At 39.2% G+C, this 25,139-nt stretch overlaps 1 protein-coding gene across 5 annotated transcripts in view; it reads left to right on the forward strand.

Annotated features, from left to right (window-relative positions):
• The window catches only part of PCCA (propionyl-CoA carboxylase subunit alpha), a 390,617-nt gene that overhangs the window by 26,051 nt on the left and 339,427 nt on the right, over nucleotides 1-25,139 (forward strand). The window lies entirely within an intron of this gene.

The following is a 25,139-nucleotide window of genomic DNA, read 5'->3' on the forward strand; positions in this document are numbered from 1 at the left end:
GCCCCATATCGGGCTGCCTGCTCAGTGGGAAGCCTGCTTCTCCCTCTCTCCCTCCTTGTGTTCCCTCTCTTGCTGTCTCTCTCTCTCTCTCTGTCAAATAAATAAATAAAAATCTTAAAAAAAATAGTTTTACTTCTTTCACTTCAGTCTGGTGCTTTTTATTTCATATTCTTGCTTAATTTTCCTGGCTTTAACCTTCGGAATGATATCAAAGTAGTGAGAGTAAGCATCTTGTTTTGTTCCTCATCTTTGGGGGAAAGCATTCAGTATTTCACAATTAAGTTTGATTTAAGCTCTGGGATTTTCATAAATTCCCATTATCAGGTTGAGGAAGTGCCCTGGTATTTCTAGATTGAGTGTTTTTCATGATTGGGCATTGGATTATTTATTTTATTTTATTTTAAAGATTTTATTTATTTATTTGACAGAGATAGAGACAGCCAGCGAGAGAGGGAACACAAGCAGGGGGAGTGGGAGAGGAAGAAGCAGGCTCATAGCGGAGGAGCCTGATGTGGGGCTTGATCCCATAACGCCGGGATCATGCCCTGAGCCGAAGGCAGACGCTTAACTGCTGTGCCACCCAGGCGCCCCAAGGGCATTGGATTATTTCAAATGTTTTTTTCTGTGTCAACTGAGAGGATGTAGTTTTTGTCCATTATGTATTACATTAAGTTTTTTGGTTGTTAAACCAGCCTTGCATTCCTGGGATATATCACACTTGGTTATGGTGTATAGTTTTTTGTGTGTGTTGCTGGATGCATTTTATTAGTGTTTTGTTGAGAATTTTTCTTCCATGATTATAAGAGCTATTGGTCTATAGTTTTCTTGTGATGGCTTTGTTTTTGGTATCAGAGTGATCTTGGCCTCATAAGTTGGGAAGTGTTCCCTCATCTCTTATTGTTTTGGAAGAGCCTGTGAAGAATTGGAATTCATTATTTCTTAAACGTTTAGTAGAATTCACCAGTGAAGCCATCTGGGTTTGGGCTTTTCTCCATGGGAAATTCTGTTTTTTTTGTTTTATTTTTTAAGATTTTATTTTTTATTATTTTCTTTAAGATTTTATTTTTAAGTAACCTCTACGCTCAACATGGGACTTGAACTCACAACCCCGGGATCTAGAGTCGAATGCCCTACTGACTAGGCCAGGCAGGGTCTGTTAGTTTTTTGATTATTTAATCTCTTGTTAAAGGTTTATTCAGATTTTGTTTCTTCTTTTTTTTGGATCCAGTTTTATTTTTTTTTAATGATTTTTTTTATTATATTATGTTAATCACCATACAGTACATCCCCGGATTGCGATGTAAAGTTCGATGCTTCATTAGTTGCGTATAACACCCAGTGCACCATGCAATACGTGCCCTCCTTACTACCCATCACCAGACTATCCCATTCCCCCACCCCCCTCCCCTCTGAAGTCTTCAGTTTGTTTCTCATAGTCCATAATCTCTCATGTTTCATTCCCCCTTCTGATTACCCCCCTTTTCTTTATCCCTTTCTTCCCCTACCGATCATCCTAGTTCTTATGTTCCATAGATGAGAGAAATCATATGATAATTGTCTTTCTCTGCTTGACTTCAGATTTTGTTTCTTCTTGAGTCAGTGTCTATAGTTTGTGTTTTTCTAGGAATTTGTCCATTTCATCTAAGCTATCTAGTTTATTTATAGGATTATAGTATTTCCTTTTTTTTTTTTTTAAGATTTTATTTATTTATTGAGAGATAGAGACTGCCAGTGAGAGAGGGAACACAAGCAGGGGGAGTGGGAGAGGAAGAAACAGGCTCATAGCGGAGGAGCCTGATGTGGGGCTCGATCCCATAACGCTGGGATCATGCCCTGAGCCGAAGGCAGACGCTTAACGACTGTGCCACCCAGACGCCCCATCCTTTTTTTTTTTTTTTTTCTGTAAGTTTGATAGTAATTTCTTTCATTCCTGATTTTAGGCATCTGAGTGTTTTTTCCTTGGTCACTTGAACTAAAGGTATTCAATTTTATTGATCTTTTCAAAGAGCCAACATTTGATCTCAGTGACCTCTTTTTTAATTCTCTACCTCATTTATATTTAGTCTTTATTATTCCTTTTATTCTCCTTACCCTGGGTTATTTTGCTCTTTTTAAGAGTTTCTTTCCATTTCTTTTTTCTCTTTTCTTTTCTTTTTTAAATTTACTTATTCACTTGAGAGAGAGAGGCAGAGCAAGAGGGACAGAGCAATCCAAACAGACTCTGTGCTGAGCATGGAGTCCGATGTGGGTCTCCCCTGACCCTGAGATCACGACTCAAGGAGAAATCAAGAGTTGGAGGCTAAACTGACTCTGCCACACAGGCGCCCCTTAAAAGTTTGTTAAAGTAGAAGATTAAGTTGTTAACTTGAGGTATTTATTTATTTGTATTTATATTTGTATTTATTTATTTTTTAAAGATTCTATTTATTTGACAGAGAGAGCACAGGAAAGGGGAGCAGGAGAGGGAGAGGGAGAAGCAAGCTTCCTGGTGAGCAGGGAGCCTGATGCAGGGCTTGATCCCGGGACCCCGAGATCATCACCTGAGCTGAAGGCAGACACTTAACTGACTGAGACACTCAGGTGCCCCTATTCATTTAAATTCTTAGAGGATTTTTTATTTACTCACTTGAGAGAGAGAGAGCGCACGTGTGCATGCAAGAGCATGAGCAGGGGGAGGATCAGGGAGAGGGAGAAGCCAACTCTCTGATAAATGGGGAGCCTGACGTGGGGCTCGATCCCAGGAACCTGGGATCATGACCAGAGCCAAAGGCAGATGCTTAACTGACTGAGCCACCCAGGTGCCCCTTGAGGTCTTTTTTTTTTTTTTTTTTTTAAGATTTTATTTATTTATTTGACACAGAGACAGCCAGTGAGAGAGAGACAAGCAGGGGGGGAGTGGGAGAGGAAGAAGCAGGCTCCCAGCAGAGGAGCCCGATGTGGGGCTTGATCCCAGGACTCTGGGATCACGCCCTGAGCTGAAGGCAGACACTTAACGACTGAGCCACCCAGCTGCCCCCCTTGAGGTCTTTTTTAATATAGGTGTTGATCTGTATGCATTTTTCTCTGTTGTTTAGCTGCACCCTGTATGTTTTGGTATTCTTCATTTTTATTTTGAAAGTATTTTCTGATTTCCCTTGTGATTTTTTTTTTTTTTGACCCACTAGTTATTTAGAGAAGTGTGTTGTTTAATCCACATAGTAAAACTGTTTTTTTTTTTAAAGATTTTATTTATTTATTTGAGAGAGAGAGTGAGGGAGAGAGAGCACAAGGCTTTGGGGGGCAAAGGGAGAGGGAGAAGCAGACTTCCCACTGAGCAGGGAGCCTGATGTGGGGCTTGAGCCCAGGACCCTGAGATCATGACCTGAGCTGAAGGCAGATGCTTAACCAACTGAGACACCCAGGCGCCCCTCTATTTGTATCTTTTAAAATTTTTTAGTGTTTGTTTTATGCCATAGCATATGTCCTATCCTGGAGAACATTTCATGTGACCTTAATAAGAATGGCTATTCTCCTGTTTTGTGGAGTGTTCTCTAGATGCCTTTTAGGACTGGTTGGTTCACTGGAATATTCAAGTCTTCTGTTTCCTGTTCATCTTCTGGTTGTTCTATCCATTATTGAAATTGGGGTTTAACACGCTTTTAAAAAATGTTAAGTATTTATTTTGTTTTGCTCAGAGTACAAAATTGGTGACAATTATAGGCCTGTATGTGCATGAAAGAGCCTGATTATGGGAAGAGATCATTGACTAAGCAACTCTAGGTTGTAGATGAGTGGAGTAGGGTGTCCAGGTAGAGATTCTCACAAGAATTCTTTGCAGTTTTCAGTAAGCAAGAAATTTTGACACTACTTAAATTGCTGTAGACTTAGAGAAAGAAAAATAGACTTCCTTTTTAAAAATATTTCTTAAGAAGCCACCATAATAACTCAGCAATCAAAATTTGGGTAAATATAGTTTTAAAGATTTTATTTATTTATTCGACAGAGATAGAGACAGCCAGCGAGAGAGGGAACACAAGCAGGGGGAGTGGGAGAGGAAGAAGCAGGCTCCTAGCAGAGGAGCCTGACGTGGGGCTCGATCCCATAACGCCGGGATCACGCCCTGAGCCGAAGGCAGATGCTTAACTGCTGTGCCACCCAGGCGCCCCTGACTGTCATATATTGATAGAAAAATCCTAATAGGAAATAGGGTAACATAATTTATTTAAATAGTATGCTGCAGCCATGCGGAATGTATTCATGACATTTCGGTATGGTTCAATATTAGAGGCTATTAATTTAATTGAATATACTAATAAGTTAGTAGAGGAAAACTAGATGATCATCTTGATAGAAGCCGAAATGTCATTACAAGAAATTCACTGTCGTCTTGTAAAATCCTTAGTAAAACAGGATTATATCTATGCTGTCTTCCCTTAATAAAAAGGTTATACCTCATAGGAAGCATTCTTAAGAAATTCAGGATGATGACTGACAGATTTACTATCACTACTGTTATTTAACAGCATTCTCGAAGTGCTAGGTAATGCAGTTAGGCAAGAGTTGTAAAATGATGGGAGGGAAAGGCAGAAATAGTAAGATTGTATTGAGTTTCTAGTTGCACGGTTAACTGAGTAACTTTAGAAATAGTAAAAAAAAAAAATCCCTATGGTAGTTAAATAAATCTATAGCTTTCCTATATATATAAATATAGGTAGATATATAGATAGATTATATCTATCTATTAAGGTAGAAAACACAAGGTAGAAAACACAAATGTAGCTTCAGAGAAATAGTGGAAAAGGTAAAAACACTTTGATATGAAATTTGTAGGACTTATATGAGGACTTCTTATTTTTGTATAGGGAAATTGAATAGTATAAATATTATTTGAAAGTTAATGTACATTTTTCTATTAAATCCTAATATAATTTAATTTGGGGGGGATTGACAAAGGACTAAATTTGCAGAATGGCCTAACCAATTCTGTGGAAAATTGAAGAGGGGACTATTCTAATAGATATTAAAGTACGTTTTAATACCTCATCATGCAGAAATAATTAGGGCCACTCCATAAAATTTTGGAGCAAGGAGAGAGAAGTCTATGGAGTAAGTTCATTAGATTTTAGGCCGAGGGCTCATACAGGAGAACTTCTTTTTATTGATGAGGGTCTTATTATTATATTGACTTAGAAGGGAGGAGAGGTAGATCCTAGGGTTTTATGCCGCTAGTCTGTGATTTTAGGTAGTCCCAGAGAAGTTAAGAAATATAAAAGACGAGAAATGTTTGGGTTTAGTGACTAGGACTTTCTGAATGGGAAGGTGGATCCTTCTTCATTTGTTTGGTGGATAATGGGAGCAAAGAATTGGTGAGCTTAAAGGTAGTGCTCAAAATGCATGTTAGGTAACTATTTAGTTTTGCAGCTTTGTTTTTAAGTAAAAAGACGAGTATGCTTTCCCATGCAAAATAGCAAAATATTGATAATATCAAACCTCTGAAGTTATGGTTTTGATTTTTCTTAAAATGGATTGAATAATTCTGTATTTTAACCTTTTAAAGCTGTATTTTCTATCTGGACTCCTAAATTGAATGTATCAATATTTTGTTGCTTTGTGTACAATAATGTTGGATTTAAATGAGAAACACCTGATATTGACTGCTTTAAAACCAAAACTTAAAATCAGGGAAGTAGTCATGTGACTTATATCTTGGTCAGGCAGCCTGCTGTTTGAAGTATGATTCCTGGTGGGTATTGTAGTCTCACCCTTAGGATTCAGTAATGAGATTGAGCAGGGTTTCCTATGAGCACTCAGGGATGATTGACAGTAAGGTGAGGGGAATCATCATTTAGCATGCCTACCCTTGATAATATTTCCCTGCTGTCTGGGGAGGTACCGAGGACAAACAGGACTTCGTGATGTCTATGTAATTAGTGTATGTTGGTTCCAGCTGAACAAACTGGAGGGTAATGATCAGGTAAATGAAGAAGGAATACATTAATGTAGGCTAAAGTATAAAAGACCTTTGGGAAAACCTTATAAACATTTTATGGGGTTGTTTGAATATCCTTATTTTTTTATCTTTGCATATTTTTATGTGTGTCTTTATATATTATTAATATATTTGTTAGACTATCTTTAGTTTTATCTTGGATGTAAAGAGATGAAAGCAATTTACAGGTAAAAACCTCATGCATTAACTTTTTATATGATATACGTTTCAGGATATTTTTCAACCTTTAAGTATTTGGAAAAGAGTTCTTGAGTTAAAAAATATATTTCACAGTCTATTAAGAACTGATTTAATCATTGATCCTCAAATAGCAATGAATGACTAAGGGCAGGTTTGTAAAACTTTGGCGATAACTGAATTCAGGGACCATTTATTATGTGTGTGTAGTTGAGATGGTACATTTAAATGACATTTTCTTAAACTGCTTTTGCTAGTACAGGATATTTTAAGATGATTGCTGTGAGGGTCCATGTTTCCCAGAAACATTGCCAGTCATTTAGATTGCAATAGAAAATCTATAGGATTCCCAATTCATTCTTGGTATAAATACTGATTGTCATTGTTCAACATGAAGTTTTCTTATCAGCAACATAAAGTTGTACAACAAAAACCTCTGGTAGTTACTGCAATACTACATTTAATAGGAAGGGAGGAATTAGTTTCATTAGTGTGATTTTGGACCTTGGGGTTCTGGTAATTAGGTAATTAAAGGGTTTTTAAATGGCATACTTGCTTTAAAACTTGTTATTGTTCACTTTTCTTGTGAAACTTAGTGCTTTCAGTAACCTTTTTAGATTAAGAATACAATGTATCTATCTATGTAAATTTAACACACTAGACTTTACTGTGAAGAACTAATTAGGAGAAGAAAGTATATGAGATATTCAGACATTTTCTATTTTTGCTTTTATTGTCCTTGGAAAAATATATTTTGCAGAAACATGCTATATCAATTTAGAATGTTTTGATTGTCTTTGGCTTGGATAAATTACTTTCTCTGTATTTTTGGGTAAAATGGAATAGGTTAGGATTCCTGGTAGGGATTTGTTCACATTAATATGGCTCATCAGGGACATTATATTTAATTGGAGATCCTGCCGAAGAGTAGCAGGAGGCTGAAGAGAATTATTTAGCATTAGCAATGGCTCGTCTGGGAGTTGTGCACTAATCAAGGAGCTTGAGTGTTAGCAGTGGGGATGATGGGAATTATGACGATTATGACATGTAAGCATGTCTGTGTGCGAACTGGACAGGCAATGAGTTAATCAAGAAGTATATTAAATGGCTCCCATGCTGATTCATTATTATCTACCATAGTGCCTGTCAGGTTGTGTATTTAAAAAATACAATTATTGCTGAATTCAATATGTATAAATTCAGCCACCGTTCTTTGCTTCTCAATAAAATAACCTCAAATTACCTAATACATATAAAAATAGAAAAATGAACCAACCCTACTGACGGTGTGATATTTGTATTATAGTATCTCTCTTTCTGTTTCTCTCTCTCTTTTTTTTTTTTTAACAGTTTAGCATGAACCCTTAATTTTAGATTCATTTAAAAATTGTTTGTTTTGCCCTTTCATATATTTGTTTAAATACTCTGGCTTATTTCTATGCATAAAAAGTTTGGGTTCAAAAGCAAAATTTTTATCTTTATTTTTCAAGATGAAAAGTAATTCCGGGGGCGCCTGGGTGGCGCAGTCGTTAGCGTCTGCCTTTGGCTCAGGGCGTGATCCCAGCATTCTGGGATCGAGCCCCACATCAGGCTTCGCCGCCGGGATCCTGCTTCTTCCTCTTCCACTCCCCCTGCTTGTGTTCCCTCTCTCGCTGGCTGTCTCTCTGTCAAATAAATAAATAAAATCTTAAAAAAAAAAAGATGAAAAGTAATTCCAGTATTTCCAAAAGATATTAATATTTAACATATGAAGCAGCAGACAAATCAAAGCTTTAATCTTTTCCACCATCAAAATGCTCCAAAATCAGGGGGTGGGCGTGGTAGTGGTAGAAATTTCCTTTGCTCTAGTGGGTGGTCTCTTTGTGCTAGGTAGACCCATTCTGTGCCCAGCATGGTTAGAGCCATCTGTCATGAAACTATCAGTTAGAAATGCTAGAAATGTACATATTTTGGGGAAATGGAACTAATAAATTGAATTCCTTTTAGAAAATAAATTGAAACAGCGTAAATCCATGAGCAAACTGGATTACATCTATAGGCAAATTTATAGTTACTGTACAGATGAACACACACCGCTTCTTTCTTTTGTTGTAAGCCCTGCCAAATTTAGTAAGACTTTCTACCAGACTGTGACCTTCATATATTAACTTAATTAAAGCAATATCATGGGTACTACTCAAAGTGTTAACCTGTGGGTGGTTGTTACTGAAATCCATTTTCTATGGAGTGCGTATTAGTGGTCAGCTGCAACAGAAAGAAAACTTGCAACCAAGACCCTCCCTTGGGTGCTGTGAGCTCAGCAGGTTAAATTGTCAAAACCTGTCAAAGCTTCTTAAAAGGCTGATAGTTTAAGCCCCCTGGAGTTAAAGGTAAACCAATCACTCCGGGTAGCGAAGACTATGACTTTCTTTAGCGGCAATGTAAAAATTACATTTGGACAGGAAAAAATTTATATCAGTATCTTCATGTATGAATTTTATTGACATGTGTTTGGATACTTGCTATTTAACTTAAAAAAAATTCCAACTTTGAATCTGTGGAAAGTAACGTGAAAATTTTCCTTTCTAAATTGGAATAGAGTTTCTCAGGACCTTCTCAATTTTGTTAACAAAACTGAACCTTTACTGATGTTAAATTTTTAATTTAAGACCAAAACACAATGAATAATTGTGAGTATATTTTGTTTTTGTATATTTCAAAATTTGTGGCAAAATTTAAGCAGCATAGTTTGAAAAAGTACATTATGTATTTCAATGTAGTTAATGCCTGATAGTAGGAAAAAGTAATCACGGACTTTTTTTTTTTCCCCCTTCAAGCAACTATTTAAGAAGGTTTAGAAGTTCTGTTAGTTTTACTGAAAAAGGTTATGTCAACAATATTTGAAAATATAACTTACCTTTATAAATATTTATCTTGTTGAATTCTAGTACAGTTAACATACAGTGTTAGAGTAGTCAGGTGTATGATATAGTGATTGAACGATTCTGTACATTACTCAATGCTCATCTGAAGTGTACTCTTAATCCTTTTCACCTATTTCACCCGTTGCTTCACTCACCTCCCCTCTGGTAGCCACCAGTTCATTCTCTATGTTTAAGAGTCAGTTTTCTTTTTTTTTCTTCATTTGTTTCGTAAATTCCACATATGAGTGAAATCATAACGGTATTTGTCTTTCTTTGTGACTTCTTTCACTTAGCTTTGTACCCACAAGATCCATCCATATTGTTGTGAATAGCAAGATTTCATTTTTTTTTTTTGTGGGTAATATTCCTGTGTGTGTGTGTGTGTGTGTGTATACACATACCACATCATCTTTACCCATTCATCTATCCCTGGACACTTTGGCTGCTTCCATGATTTGTCTATTGTAAATAATACTAAAGTAAACATAGTGCATATATCCTTTGAGTTAGTGTTTTTGTATTCTTTGGGTAAATATCCACTAGTGGAATTACGAGATCATATGGTAATTCTGTTTAATTTTTTGAGGATTCACCTCCATACTGTTTTCCACAGTGGCCAAAATCAGTTTGCATTTCCACCAACATTGCATGAGGGTTCCTTTTTCTGTACATCCTCCCTAACACTTGTTTATTGTCTTCTTCTTTTTTTTTTTTTTTTTTTTTAAAGATTTTAAGTAATCTCTACACTCAGTGTGGGGCTCAAACCCACAACCCTGAGATCAAGAGTCTCATGCCCCGCTGACTCAGCCAGCCAATCACCCCTTGACTTTTTGATTCTAGCCATTCTGACAGGTGTGAGGTGATATCTCATTGTGGTTTCATTTGCATTTCCCTGATGATGAGTGATGTTGAGCATCTTGTCATGTGTTTGTTGACCATTTGTATGTCTTCTTTGGAGGAATATCTGTTCATGTCTTCTGCCCATTTTTAATTGGATTATGTGGGGATTTTTGGTGTTGTATAAGATCTTTATATATTTTTTAGATAACTTCTTTCTCTTGCTGCTTTTGAAATTCTCTATCACTGCTTTTTGTCACTTTAATTATTATGTGTCCTGGTGTGGACCTCCTTGAGTTGATTTTGTTGGGGGCTCTCTGCCACCTGGATCTAGACATCTCTTTCTCTTTCCAGATTCAGGAATTTTTCAGCTTCAAATATATTCTTCAAATTTTTTGCTCCTGTTTTTTCTCCTTCTGGGATCCCTGAAATGTGAATGTTATTAATGCTTGATGATGTCGCTGAGTTCCGTTAATCTATGTTCATTTTTAATTAAGTTTTCTGTATTCTGTTTAGCTTGATTGCTTTCTACTACTCTTTCTCCAGGTTGCCGATTCATTCTTCTGCTTCTTCTAGTCTTGTATTTATTCCATCTCGTGTTTGGTTTTTTGTTTTTGTTTTATTTCTTTTTTTTGAGAGAGAGCACGCAGATGAGCATTGGCAGGGTGGGGACAGAGGGAGAGGGAGAGAGATAATCTAAGCAGGTTCCATGCCCAACATGGAACCTGATGCAGGGCTTGATCTCATGACCCTGAGATCATGACCAGAGCTGAAATCAAGAATTGGATGCTTAACAGACTGAGCCACCCAGGCACCGCCCCCCCACCATCTAGTATATTTTTAATTTCATTTACTGAGTTCTTCATCTCTGATTGGTTCTTTTTATGTTTTCTTTGTTGAGTTCTGACTGAGGTCCTCCACTCTTTTTTCAAGTCCAGTGAGTTTCTTTATGACATTAAGTTCTCTATCAGGCATATTATTTGTTTCATTTAGCTCTCTTGCTGTGATTTTTGTCCTGTTCTTTCATTTGGGACGTATTCCTCTATCTTCTCATTTAACTACCTCTGTGTGTCTGTTTCTCTGTGTTAGGAATGTCAGTTATGGGGGCGCCTGGGTGGCGCAGTTGTTAAGCATCTGCCTTCGGCTCAGGGCATGATCCCGGCGTTCCAGGATTGAGCCCCACATCAGGCTCCTCCACTGGGAGCCTGCTTCTTCCTCCCCCACTCGCCCTGCTTGTGTTCCCTCTCTCGCTGGCTGTCTCTCTCTGTCTAATAAATAAATAAATAAATAAATCTTATTAAAAAAAAAAGGAATGTCAGTTATGTCTCCTGCTCTTGAAAGTAGTGGCCTTATGAAAAAGAGGTCCTGTAGTGCCCTGCAGGGCAGTGTCCCCTGTTCACCAGAATCTGGCACTTAAGGGATATCTCCTATGTTTGTTGTGTATGCCCTACCTTTATGACTGAGCCATATTTGTCTTCAGTCCAGTCATCTTCGATGGCAGTCTTTGCCTGTTGTTGATAGGATTTGGTTCTTGTGTTAATGGGCCGGTCCGGGTCACCTTGGGTTTGAATTGTGGCATGTCAGGCATTCATCAGGGCTGCAGTAGCACCGAACTGTAGGATGCTTTCCCTCTGTTGTCCCCTGAGATACTTTTGTTGGTGGGCAGGGCCTGTAGTCAGACCAGATGTTTGTGTCCATCTCTCTGGGCCCACCATCAAATTGTTATGTGTAGTTTTCTTCCCCTTCCCTGGGGTTGGAGTTCCTTTCAGTGGTGCTGGCACACTTGGGGCTGCTTGCATATTGCCACCTTTATAGCGCTACTTTGGATGCTCTCTTGCCAAGGGTGTGTTAGATGGGTGGTTCCTAAGAGAATTTGGGTTAGGGTGTGAGGTGTCAGGAAGGTCTGTGCTGGTCTGCTCTAGGAAGAGACCTGCAGCCATCTGGGAAAACTCCTTCCCAGGCTGGCTGGGTTGGACGGGGTGGATCTGCAGAAGTCCGTGGGTTGGGGTGTGCTGTTAGCAAGCTAGATGTAGAGTGTTGACCCTACACTGGTTCTCAGAGGTGTCCATGTATCTAGGCTGTGGGTGGGATGGGGAAGGGAAATGGACCTGTCAGCTCTTTTGTTCTTAGAGAAGTCTCCCAAAGATCCCTGCCCCTCCAGCACATGCTTTGAGATTAGTCAACAAATTTCCTTCCCATATTCTGTAGCTGTTTTTCAAACTGCTGCTTTTTTTTTTTTTTAACGATTTACTTAGAGAGAGTGCGCCTGTGCATGTGCACACATGGGGGAGGGGCAGAGGGAGAGTGAGAGAAAGCCCCAAGCTTAGTGCAGAGCCCCATGTGGGGCTCAATCTCATGACCCTGAGATTAGGACCTGAGCTGAAACCAAGAGTTGGATGCTTAACTTCCTGCACCATCCAGGAGCCCCCAGTGGGCTGCTTCTATGCTGTATTTCAGTGGGGCTGTTTGTTGTGCCATGTCTTTAAGGGCAGGTACTCAGTTTCCTGCTGCCCTCCCAGCTCTCCTAGAGCCAAACCTATTGATTTTTAAAGTTCCTGTGGTTAATCCCCACTTACCGTAAGAATTTGTGAAGTTAGGTTCTTATGGTTTTCAAAGCCAAATGGTATGGGATTTGTCTTCCCAGTTGCAGATCCCCTGTGTTTGGGGTGCCTCGTGTGAGGTCTGTTTCTGTCCCCTTTCTGCACCTGCAGCATCCCTCCCTGCTGTAGACTGTCTCTGGTCACTTTAGCTTCTGACCACGTCTCTGCCTTTCTTACCCTCTATGGTGTGGCCTCTTCTCTACATTTAGCTGTGGAGAGTGTTATGCCAGTCTTCTGGTTGTTTTCGGGGTTATTTATACTGATATGGATGTTACATAGTATATGTGGGATGAGGTGAGCCTAGGATTCTCCTACTCCACCAGCTTCCCCAGAAGTAAATGTAGCATTTTTGATGTTGCAGTGTTTATAAGTGTTTATAAGACCATAACTTATATCTGACACAGCCTCACTTATTTAAGACTTCTTAGTGGAGGGAAAGATATGATCATTCCAAGTAATAACATCACTTATTAAGTATTTGCAGTATACTAATGAATTAGAATACTTATGTAAGTGAAGAATTGCCATCATTTGAAGTTGGGAAAATTAGAGCTATAAGATACAGATTGCCTAAGTTCATTTTGCTAGGTAAGCCGTGGAGCTGAAAGTAGAATTGTGTGGCTCCCAAGTTTTCCTCTTTCCTTTGTATCTATTGCTTCTCAAACTAAGTTTGTGGAAAATTCCCCATTCTCCCCCAAAGAAATTCAGTTTATTACCTTGAAGGCTGGGTGTTTATTAGGGCCTACTTTGGGCCAGATGCTATGCTAGTTGCTTAATTAGAATAGTGACCCAGGAGCAACATGATTTCTGCTCTCATGGCACTTACAGTCCAGTGGTAAAGATAGATATAAAATAAGAAAATGTATAAATAAGTATTTACAAATTGTGGTATTATGAAGGAAAACAAACCAGTTGTTGAAAGAGAATAATGGGGAACTCTTCATTAATAGGATGGTCAGAGAATTTCTCTCTAAGGGGGTAAGATTTACAGTGTGACCTGATGGATGAGAGTCAGCTCTCAGCTAGGCATTCAGCTAGACAGTCAGCTAGGCAGTCAGCCAGGCAGATGGGACAGTATGTGCAAAGACCCTTAGCCAATCCAGTAGACAGGGAGGGACCTAAGCTGTGAATCAGCTTAGTTTGTCTAGGCACTCATTTACTAGGTCTTGAGCTCTAGCTATAGCCAGTTCATTGACCCTACTTGGGACAGCTGCTTTTACTCCTTGCTGCTGTTGCTTCTCTGTGGTTCCAGTGGCAACTGCCAAGTGGGAGTAGCAAAAGGGATGAGACCAGGAGGCATCTTCAGAAAGATACAAAGTTTTGTGATGTAAGGATATGGCACTAATGGATTTATATCTCCTGTGTTTACCTGAACCAGCATCTCTCTTCCTTAGGATAGGCTTCATTTGAAGCGAATACATCAGATATAAATCTGCTGTTGCTGTGTCCAGTCATTCACCTATTCAGCATGTTTACTGCAAAGCACTGTCCAGATACTGGGAATGGGATCTGATCTGTCTAATGGAGATTTTGTAGTCTTGGGACAAAGGACTGTTTATATTATTTTCTTCTATTTGCTTTAGGTTTATTTTGCTCTTCTTTTTCTAGTTTGTCAAGGTGGGAGCTTAGATTATTGATTTGAGGTATATCATCTTAAATAATATTTAATACTGTAATTTTCCCCACAAGCAGTGTGTAGGTACATCTAATATTTTTTTTTATATTTTCATTTCTGTTCAGTTCAAAATATTTTCTAATTTTTCTCCTTTATGGGTATTTACAATTTTTCAACTTCCAAGTGTTTGGAATTTTTTTTTTCTTTTTTCTTTTTTAAGTAAGCTCTATGCCCAACATGGTGCTTGAACTCATGACCCTGAGATCAAGAGTCTCATGCTCCACTGCTCTACTGACTGAGCTAGCAGGGCTGTGGAGATTTTTTGTTGTCTCTCTATTATGGAGTTCCACTTTAATTTCTTTATGGTCAGAGAACATACTTTATGTGTTTTGTTTCTTTTTTATGTGTTAAGGTTTATTTCATGATGCATGTCTGGTGTATCTTGGTGACTGTTTCATGTGTACTTGAAAAGACTCATCATCTGTTAGATGGATTAGTGTATAAATGTCAGTTAGATACAGCTGATTCGTAGTGTAGTTTCCCTATTTGTGCTGATTCTCTACTGCTAGAGAGAAGAAGATTCTCTACTGCCTGTTATTGAGAGAAGAGTGTTAGATTCACCAGCAATAATTAGGTATTTGTTTCTTTTCAGTTCTGATTTTGCTTTATGAAGCACTGTTGTTAGGTGCATATGTGTTAAGGATTTGTATATTGTTTTGTTAAAGTGACTCTCTTATTTAATGGTCTTTATGCTTTGTAAATTTCTTTGCTTCAGAGTTTGCTTTGTCTGATAGTAATAATGGCATTTCAGCCTTCTTTCTTTGGATATTTGCGTGGTATCCTCTTCCTCCATTTTGCCTTCAACCTATGGGTGATAATATACATTCTTAGCTTTTCATAATTTATTTAGCATGTTTTATCACCTCAGTTGGAATATAGAAGTCTTTCTATCATACAGGCATCTTTACTCTTACCTTTTAAGTTATAGTTCTCTTATGTATTTTTGCACATTAAAAAACTCCATTGGACAGTCTTTTTGCTTTCAACAGTCAGACACATTTTAAAGAATTCAAGAAGATAAGAATTGTTTATTATATTCACCCAGATGGCTGCTGTTAGTGTTCCTCCTTCACTCCTGATGTTCCAGGTTTCCATCTAATATCATTTCCCTTCTAGCTGAAGAACTTCCTTTAGCCCCCCCTTTTTAGAACTGATCTGCTGGCAATTAATTCTCTTTATTTTCCTTCCTCTGAGAATGTCTTTATTTTGCCTACATTCTTGGAGGTGGATATAGAATTCTGAGTTGATATGTATATATTTTTTACCCCAGCAGCTTAAAAATATTGTGCCGCTTATATGGAGAAGTTGAATCACTATGTTGTACACATGAAATTCATCTAGCATTGTATGTTAACTATCCTCAAAAAATTTAAGGGCCACCTGGCTGGCTCAGTCAGTAGAGCATATGATTCTTCATCTTAGAGTCATTTGTTTGAACTCCACATTTTGGGGGTAGGGTTTACTTAAAAAAATTGTCGTAAATTAAAAAAATTAGAAAAGTAAACTTTTGTTCTAAAATTAAAAATACCATGCCACCTTTTTGGTTTCTTTGGCTTCTGATGTGGTATCTATAGTTTTTTTTTTTTTTTAAATGACATCTGTATTTCTTTGAGTAATTATTCCCTTATAGTTAATGTGTTGTTTTTCCTCTTTTTGTTTTCAGGATTTGTTTTCTTTGTCTTTAATTTTCAGTGGTTCGGTTAGATGTGTCTGATCATTGATTTCTTTTTGTTGTCTTTTTAAGGATTTGTTAAGATTCTTGAATCTGTAGCTTTGTCTTTCACAAACTTGAGTTTTCAGCCATTTTTATTTCACATATTTTCTTAGCACTGTGTTTTTCTTTTTCTTGTTCTGTGATAACCTGTATGTTAGACCTGTTGTCATTATTCCATAGTTCTCTGAAGCTTTGTTAGTTTTTTCCAGTCTTTTTTCTCTTTGATTCAGTTTGTATAATAGATTTCTGTTGACTTCAAGTTTATTGACTCTTTCCTCTGCTATTGAGCTCATCCATTAAGTTTAAAAAAAAAAACTTTTTGGTTATTATATATTTAAGTTAAAGTTTCTATGTGTTGCTTTTTACAAATTCTATTTCTTATGCTTTCTCATTTGTTTCAAGAGTGTTTACTCTTGTTTTTGGAGTATTTTTATAATCACTTCCTTAGACTTTGTCAGATAATTTTACCAGTTTTGTCATCATGGCTTTGGTGTCTATTGATAATCTTCATAAGAATTGAAATTTACCTTGCTCTGGGTGTGCTAAGCAATTTTGGATGGTGCAGTTGACCTTGAACAACACCGGGGTTAGGGGCACCAAATATCTGTACATTCAAAAATCCACATATAACTTTTGACATCCCCAAATCTAATAGCCTACTATTGACTTACTAGTAACAGTCAATACACACACACACACACACACACACACACACACACACTCATACACACTCATACTCATTTCTGCTTTTAGAAATTGTTTATTTTCCATCAACCTTATTTCCATTTTGTTTGCTTTTGTGGAAGCACAGCTTAAGACTCAGTGGTTGTTCCTACCCATTTAGTGGCCTGAGCAGTGGGAGCTGTAGACCAGTCTTCAATGGCAGGCTGAGTGCTCCAGTTTTCAGTAGGGAACTGCTGATGAGGCACAGAGGGCCCCCTGCATGTCTTCAGACCAGTCTGCAACTTCAGGTTGAGTTATAAGTGAACCCAGGAGCTGGAGCAGTCCATTCACCCTGAAATTCCTCCTTGGTCATAGCCCTTTCGGCGGTGGCCTGCTTTTCCTTTTCAGTCTCTTGAGGATCTCTGTAGAAGTAGAGATTATGCATGACCTCCCAGATTAACATGTATTTTGTATCTTATATGTATTATATGCTATATTCTTCAAATAAGCTGGAGAACAGAAAATGTTACTAGGAAAATGATAAAAGAAAACACTTTCACAATACTGTAAAAAAAAATCTGTATATAAGTGGACCTGTGCGGTTCAAACCAGGCTTGTTCACAATGTAACTGTCTTTTGGATATTTTATGTATTATGAGTTGGAATCTTAAGTTCTTTTTTTTTTTTTTTTTAAAGATTTTATTTATTTATTTGACAGAGATAGAGACAGCCAGCGAGAGAAGGAAACACAAGCAGGGGGAGTGGGAGAGGAAGAAGCAGGCTTCTAGTGGAGGAGCCTGATGTGGGGCTCGCGGGGATCATGCCCTGAGCCGAAGGCAGACGCTTAACCATTGTGCCACCCAGGCGCCTCGGAATCTTAAGTTCTTGAGAGAAGGTTATTATTATTATTTTTTTAAGATTTATTTATTTGAGAGCGAGAATGCACGAGCCGGGTGGGGTGGGGGCAGAGAGAGAGAGGAAGCAGACTCCCTGCTGAGTGGGGAGCCCGATGCGGGGCTCGATCCCACGACCCTGAGATGATGATCTGAGCTGAAACCAAGAGTCTGATGCTCAACCAGCTGAGCCACCCAGGCGCCCTGAGAAAGTTATTTTTGTTTTAGCAGCAGTCAACATAGTTGGCTTCAGAGTCAATGTTGTCATCCTTTTTCTGTGCGCTGTAGACCTTTGTGTGTCTCACAAGTGTAATACCGTCTGGTTAATCTGAGATCTGTGGTCTGTTAGTTGAGTTTTAAAATATTTTTGGTATGCTTATTAGGATCATATGTATACATGCCCAACCTAGGGATGGGCCCAGGAGTTGATAAACAACTTCACTGGGTCACTCCACGCTAGCTTTTTGTTATCTGTGCTCGTTCCTTAGACCTTCCATTTTCATTCCTCTTACTGAGAAAGCTGGGAATTTGGTTACTTTACATTGCTATGTCTGTGTTTCTGTTTATGGCCAGGTGTTGAGAGTACAGAGGGAGACTAAGGAATTTTTTTCTTTTTTTTTAAACTCACAACATTTCTGACCCTAAATGTGTGGGGTTTTTCTCTCATACCAAAGACCTTCTCTGGCTGTCTGGACACCAGCTGGGTGTTGTACAGTTTAATTCAGGCTTAATACCAACTACCTGGAGTTAGCTCAGGTCCTGTAGGTTAAGTCTTGTGGGACTGCCCCTACTTCAGATGCTTTTCTCAAGTCCTGGGTTAGCAATTGTACTTTTTCCCAATGGGCTTTCCACAGCCCCCTCCTCAGATTTGATACTTTGCTATAATGACTCACAGAACTCAGGCAAATACTTTGCTGAACATTTACTGGCTTATCAGAAACGATATCCTAAAAGATACAAATGGATAGCTAGGTGAAGAGGTATATAGGGCAAGGTCTGGAAGGTTCTTGAGCACAGGAGCTTCTGTGCGTGGAGTTAAGGTGTGCCACCTTTCTGGCACACGGATGTGTTCACCAACTCAGAAGCTCTCCAAATCCCATTGCTTAGGGGTTTTATGGAGGTTCCATTATGTAGGCATGATTGATTAAATTGTTGGCCTTTGCTGATTAACTCACTCCTTAAAGTCCCTCTCTTCTCCCCTGGGGTCAGGGAAAGGGGGTTGAAAGTTCCAGCCCTCTGATTGTGTCTCGGTTAATCTGCTGACCAGCCCGCATCCTGAAGCTATCTAGCCCCCACCCCAGTCATCTGGTTAGCATACAAAAAGACACTCTTATCACTCCGGAGATTCCAAGGATCTTAGAAGCTCTTGTGTCAGGAACAGGGGTCAAAGACCAAATATTAGAACAAAAGATGCTCTTAGCACCCCTATTTATCAGGAAATAACAAGGGTTTTAGAAGTTCTGTGTCAGGAACTGGGGGCAGAGACCAAATATATATTTCTTCTTAGGTCAAAAAGAAAAAAGGCAGTGGGAATTTACCTACCCTCATGGGACTGCTGTTTCACCGATGGGAGAAGAATGTTCCTTCTCTTGACTGTTTTGGCTCCTGCAGGCTCCCATTTTGCCTGTTGGCTCCTGTTGCAGTCAAAGAATTACTTGGTGGCTGGGGCACAAAAGAATCAAGTTTAAAACAATAACAAAAAACCCTGGGAGATTTCTGTAGTGTTCTAAGTCTTAGGAGCTCGCTTTTCTGCTTTTCGAGTCAGAAGTATATGGCTTCTGCTGGAGCTCTGTCGGCACCCCAGTACCTACCTTGGGTATCAGATTTTTTGATTAGGCATGGGGGGATCTTGGAAAATGTGAAAACTCACCACTGGCTTATATTAATTTGAAGTTTGTTCTTCCTCAGTCTGTCTGCTCCTGCTCAGGGTTCACAGATAGTTGATTCATGTATTCTGTTAAGACTTCTTAGCTGTGTTTAGTAGGACAGACAGAATAGACTACATTTATTCCATTTTACTTGTAATTAGAATGACCAGGGGTGTTTCTTAAAAGTCACTAAAAAACAAGCCTGAGGAGGCATTCGAATTAGCTGAATGGGTGTTTATGTCTGATAGTATGCTGTATATCCTAGTATGGGGAAGGTTTGGTTGGAAAACATTAGAGTAAAAGAAAAGAGATTTTCGTGGTTAACAGCACTGCCTGTTAAGTTTTGTCTGAGATTTGTGGGAGAGAAAGCATGTTTATGGCTAACTGCTTGGAATGGCCCAGCCCCAGCAACCTCTAGTAAGCTGCTGTTTGTGATAAAGTATAACATTCCTCATATGAACATTATTTTCTTTTCATAGGAGATAAATGTTGAGAGCCAGTGACTTCCCAGTTAAGGGCTAAACTCTTACTAGGACATTGAAGATTGCTTTCAAGGTGGTTTCCCATCTAGTCTTCTCTTCTTCCCCTATCCTCTCCCATCAGTACCTCTTTATACACCTTGCTGTCAAGCTATTTTTTTAGAATGGCCCAGCCCCAGCAACCTCTAGTAAGCTGCTGTTTGTTGATAAAGTATAACATTCCTCATATGAACATTATTTTCTTTTCATAGGAGATAAATGTTGAGAGCCAGTGACTTCCCAGTTAAGGGCTAAACTCTTTACTAGGACATTGAAGATTGCTTTCAAGGTGGTTTCCCATCTAGTCTTCTCTTTCTCTTCCCCTATCCTCTCCCATCAGTACCTCTTTATACACCTTGCTGTCAAGCTATTTTGGGGATGTCTGGATAGGCTGGGGCCTTTCCCATTTCATGACTTTGAGTACAGAAATTGTCTATTAGTTAGTCTTTTCACTTTTTCCCATTTATTAGAAATTCCCTTTTATAAAACTTAAAGAATGGATTCTTCATGAAATCATTTTCTGTATTAGTAATGTGTACATACTGTGATTTATTATTTCTGATTTTACTTGGTGTAGAAGTCTTTCTTTTATTCTAGCCTGAACTCCTGGAAGGGAGAGGACGTGATGTACTATCTCTTTACACCCTGCTGTCGTAGAGTGCCAAGGATAAATGTTGGAAGAGTCAGGGGAGGGAGAGGGAAGTGTACGGGGTCTATTTAATGGTAAAGGGATATGGTGGGTGGAGCATAAAATAGTTGAATTAGAAAAGAGAGTGAAAAGCAGAGATCATTACTGTATAAATGGAATTAGGAGCTTAGGTTTTGGGGGAAAATGTTTTATTACTGTGGGTTTAGGAAATAATAGGTAGTCCTTTTCCTTGTCTTTTTTTTATTCCATAGTTTTTCTTTTGGAGGGGCAGCTTTTTCTCTTGTTCTTTCTGTCCAGAGAGCCAGCTGCCACAGCTTTTTCTACCTTGTGTTGTCCAGATGTTCCTCTTAATTTGAATACATTTATTTACTCTTTCATACAAAAGAGGCATGTGGATAACTGCACCAAGTAGTCTTCCTAAGCCAGCCAGACATTTGGATTTGGAGAAAAGTTAGATTTTGAAATGAAAGACAAGTAGCTTGTGCCTGTGAAACTGTTCATGTCTTCCTTGCCCATTGCTGTTGCTGGGTTGGCCACGATTTTACCTCTGTCTTCTCAGTTCGTCCTGTGACAAATCTGTTTCCCAAAGTAAGGAACAAATTCATCCTGCAATCCGACATGCAGTGAACCTTCCCGTAGACTAGAGTCTATACCCTGGTACTTCAGTGCCGTTGGGCAGCTCCCTGGACTTACGCACACTTGGGCTTTTTGTCTGGTGACGTTCAGCCGTGGTCTCGTGGCCTTGCTGAGTGGACCAGTCTCCCTGTGGGAGGCAGTACTGTGGGAGGAGGGTCATGCTTCAACCCACCAGGTAACTTGATTTCCCTTGACAGAGTTGTTCTTCCTTTTTGACTCCCATTCTCTACCTTCTATGGTGCTTTAATTCCAGGGAAGGTGGAAGATGGGAGCCCTATCTTTGCCTCCGACCTGATTCCCAAGCTCTGTTTATCTGATCGTGTTTCTCATAGTCTCCAGACTAAGTCCTCAAAGAAGCACTTCTCAGCTTTTATTCTGTTCCTGGTAGATAGGCCCAGGCGTATAGCCACAGGTAAATTCAGTGAATGGCAAAAATCATTTTGGATCTAATTATTGAGGTTAATTATTAGGCCTGGAGTTCTTTCAAAGTACTCATCCTGTCCTCTGGTGGAGAAGAAATTTTGTTTGGGAAATGGTGAGAAAAAAGATTTATTATTAGAGAATAAAAACATTTCCCAGATGTTTGGTGGCTTCATGTATCCTCTCCCTGTTCACTGAGAATGACTGTGCTGACAAAAACATTTTGAGCTCCTTAATTGCTTTTCATGATTACTGTTTCAAGTAAGGGAGCTAACCGTAGAGTGCCAGGAATTTTAAGGAGCAGACCATTTTTGTTGTTGGTTTTGCTATTTTTTTTGTTTGTTTGTTTAAGATTTATTTGAGAGCGAGACAGAGAGAGCATGAGTGCGGGCTCATGGGAGGGGAGGGGTGGGGCAGAGGGAGAGGGAGAATCTCAAGCAGACTCACTGCTGAGCACAGGGCCTGAGGTGGGGCTCAATCTCAGGACCCTGAGATCACGACCTGAGCCAAAAGCAAGAGTCGGAGGCTTAACTGAGTGAGCCAGCCAGGCGCCCCTGATTTTGCTGTTTTTAATAATCATCTAAAGCTCTTGGTGAGAAAACAAGCAGTCACAACTATAAGTCAAGGGCTTTCGTGTCCTTTGTGAAGCCAGCAGCAGTATTGGACGATTTGGGGAATGGAATCTGAGGTTGGAAAGCCAGCTTTGGGAGCTTCTGGGAATGCCTTGGTATCTGGTAGAGTGGCTGCTCTGAGAAGAATATCTGTCATTTGCTGCAGTAAGGTAACAGGTGTTCCTTAAAGCTGGGTTGTGTTTGTGGCCGTGGCCCTTTAGGAACTATAAGATAATTTTCACATACCCATTTTGATACCAGATTAGATTTTCAGTAAGGGTTTGTGATATTTTTCATGACCATCTTAAAAAGTTTTAACTGTTTTCATTTAGAAAACAATATTCACAGTTTTTTAATTTTAAACTAAAATATATGTGCTGTATATCCTGTGGTAAGAAATACAAAATTTTAGAGTCCTGACATTTAATTTAAGCTGTTGGGATAAATCAGACTTCATCTTCCTGTCCCAAATTCCCAGGGAAGAGAAACACTTAAAAAAACAAAAGAAAAATAACCAGGATTTTGGTGTGAAACAGTGGGAAGTATGGTCCTGAAAATGATGAGGAATTTCTGAAGGAGAGATGGCAGATGTATTCATTCAACAGAAAACCCTGGTCTAAAACACAGGCAGGGGAAGATGCCTACAGAAGGTGGAACAGCTTTGGAAGAGGAAGATCCAGAGCAGGAAGGGGAACCTGGGGCAACTGACAGGATGTCTGCTGCAGACACCTCATTATGATCATCCAGCTGGGTGATTCCTCCATGCGGAGGGTCTGTCAGGGAAATGGTTGGTAAACTGTAGAGCCGTATCTTGGAATTCTTTAGTAGCTAAAAAAAGAATGAGGTAGATCTCTACATATTGACAGAACATCTCTAAGACATGTTAGAGATTGAAAAAAACATGTGAAATGGCACTAGAATAATACTGTTGGTGTTAAAAAAAGAAAAAAACCTCCACACTAAGAAGATTTTATAGTTTTATAGTTACATACATTACATAAAAGCATAGACTGCGGGTGCTCAGCACTGGCACTATTGACATTTGATTGGATAATTCTTTGTTGTAGGCGGCTGTCCTGTGTGTTGTAGGGTTTTTCAAATCCTCCCTGGCCTCTACCTACCAGACACCAGTAACATCCCTCCAGTCCTTAGAGGTGACAAGTAAAACTGTCTGCAGACTTTGGCAACTGTGTCTTGCAGGACAGAATTGCTTCCCATTGAGATCCCCTGGCACAGATAAGGGTCTGAGAACGCATACTCACCTGAGAAGTGATTCCAGGACAGAGAAAATGTAATGGGGACAGAGGTATGGTTAGTGGGGTTATTTGCTTTATTTTGAGCAAGAATAATGTTTAGGCATTATGTATTATTAAAAAAAACCCAAAACATACCTTTGCTTTTTTGTAAGATCTCTTATTTTAAACTTAAAAATGACTAATGGTCAGTATGCACCCCAATGTTCATAGCAGCATTGTCTACAATAGCTGAATTGTGGAAGAGACGAGATGCCCTTCAACAGATGACTGGATTAAGAAGATGTGGTCCATATATACAATGGAATATTACTCAGCCATCAGAAAGAACGATTACCCAACATCTGCAGCAACATGGACAGGACTGGAGGAGATTATGCTAAGTGAAATAAGTCAAGCAGAGAAAGACAACTATCATATGATTTCACTCATTTATGGAACATAAGAAATAGGGAGATCAGTAGGAGAAGGAAGGGAAGAATGAAGAGGGGGTAAACAGAAGAGGGAATGAACCACGAGAAACTATGGACTCTGGGAAGCAAACTGAGGACTTCAGAGGGGAGGGGGTTGGGGGATTGGGATAGGCTGGTGATGGGTATTAAGGAGGGCAAATATTGCATGGAGCACTGGGTGTTATACGCAAACAATGAATTATGGAACATTACATCAAAAACTAAAGATATACTGTATGGTGACTAACATAACATAATAAAAAATTTTAAAAAATGGCTAATGGTCAAAAGGAGAAATACAGATAGCTCACAGATGTGAAAATATACCCAGAGTCACTAATTATTAGGGAAATGCAAATTAAAAAAAATGAATCCTTTTTTTCCCCCTCCGTTAGTTAATTAAAATCTGAAAGATCAATTATTCAGTGGCAGCGTGGGGAAATTCATCTCTGGTAGGCATGTTAAGTGACATAAGCTTTTAAGTGTTTAGTTTGTAGCATTTAAACTCTCAGATATTTTTCTTACATATACACATGCATACAAATTGGCATGTTCAGGGAAGCCTATTGTAGCATCTGCAAATTGGAAACAATATCCATTATTGGAGGAATGGTTAAATAAGTTGTGGTTTACCCAGGTTACTAGGACATCATATAGCAGTTAACTAAGTTGTAAGAATAATATATAGTGTGCTACAATTTATGGGAAGAAAATCTTAAAATGATGCACTTTCATGCCTGCATGTACATATGAAGATGTTTAGGTAAGTCTGGAAGGTCACATGCAAAACTGTTGGTGATTGCTTTTAGGATGGAAATGGGAGTTCTTTAAGAAGGTGGGAAGCAATGGTTATCTTTATTGCTTAAACACTTTGTTTTAAAAATCGAAGTAGTAGGGGCACCTGGGTGGCTCAATAGGTTAAGTGTCTGCCTTTGGCTCAGGTCATGATCCCAGGGTCCTGGGATCGAGCCCAGCATCAGACTCCCCGCTGAGTGGGGAGCCTGTTTCTCCCTCTCCCCCCTGTTTGTGCTCTATCTCTCTCAAATAAATAAAATTTTAAAAAAAGATTTTATTTGAGAGAGAGAGATAGCCAGAGAGAGCAGGAGCAGGGGAAGGGCAGTGGGAGAGGGAGAAGCAGACTCCCCGCTAAGGTCGTGAGATTGAGCCCTAGCCCTGGGCTCTGCACTCAGTGGGGAGTCTGCGTGGGATTCTCTGTCTCTCCCTCTGCCCCTCCCTCTGCTTGCTTGCTCTCTTGCTCCTCTCTCTCTCAAAGAATTAAAT

The sequence above is a fragment of the Ailuropoda melanoleuca genome, chromosome 7, assembly GCF_002007445.2.
Source record: "Ailuropoda melanoleuca isolate Jingjing chromosome 7, ASM200744v2, whole genome shotgun sequence".
NCBI lineage: Eukaryota > Metazoa > Chordata > Mammalia > Carnivora > Ursidae > Ailuropoda > Ailuropoda melanoleuca.